Raw genomic sequence first — 1,139 nt, 5'->3', positions numbered from 1 at the left:
GCACTTTTTAATAACACCAGTATCCTACACAGGATAAAATTTGGAAGAAATTCTGTTAATTTAAGTAACTCCAATTTACAAGAAAAATGCTCTTCTTTACGGTGGATGTAAAGAGTCTATACACCTCTATTAATATGCCAGGTTTTTGAAATGTAAGGAAAAGAGACTATGATGTATAATTTCAGAACTTTTTGCATTTTTTATTTATGAGGTTTGCTAGTTGACTGGAAAAAATAAAAAGCTGGAACAACCTGGTTACATAAGCGTGCACACCCTTAAACTAACTTTTTGCTGAACAACACCCAGGGATCCGTCTTGTTTGGTATACACCTAACATTAATCATAGAAAGTCTGATTAACCATATAGTCCAGCTGTCATATGTTCTTGACACTTGCTCATTGCACTCTAAAGTCTTAGTTTGCAGAGAGTTTGCAAAAGATCAAAATTATCTCAGGGGTCAGTCAGGAGAAGGGTACAAAAATATTCATATCCCTGGAGGATTTAGATTTAACTAAATTATTTTAATTCAACCCAAAGCCACAATAAAACAACATAAAAAGTATCACATTTGGAAAAATAATAATTACTGGTTTTTTTTAGATTTTGTTAAAAACTGTCAAAAATAATACATCCTTCTCAATAATTAATGGAGAATCTTGATTACTGAATCGCAGTAATCAAACAATTCTAATAGTTGCTGACCAGCTTTTTGCATGTTTCCACTGGGTCTTTGTTGATGAGCCCCAAGACTAAGGTTGGAGGGTCTCCTTGCCATCACCCGGAAGAGGAATTTGATTATTTAGCATCACTGTAAGTTCAAATGTCAAAATCAACAACAGAACTGCCAGAAAATCACATTTTTGAATGGCCTCATGAGGTCACCTTAAGAGGATGGAGTTTGATTACGCAGGCCTTTATATGTAAAAAGAAGAATTTTAAATTCTTGGCTGAATTTAACAGGAAAGCCAACAAAGAGAAACTAAAATTGGAGAAATGTTATCTTTCCTCTTAGCTTTTATCAGAACTCTAGTTAAAGCATTTTGGATGAGTTGAAGGCTTTTTCTGAATTTTTGTGACTTCTTGATGATGAAGAGTTGCAGTAGTCCAACCTTAAAGAAACAAATGCCTTAAGACTCAC

This window comes from Girardinichthys multiradiatus, chromosome 1, assembly GCF_021462225.1.
Source record: "Girardinichthys multiradiatus isolate DD_20200921_A chromosome 1, DD_fGirMul_XY1, whole genome shotgun sequence".
Lineage (NCBI taxonomy): Eukaryota > Metazoa > Chordata > Actinopteri > Cyprinodontiformes > Goodeidae > Girardinichthys > Girardinichthys multiradiatus.
Note: the sequence above shows the minus strand (reverse complement) of the source record.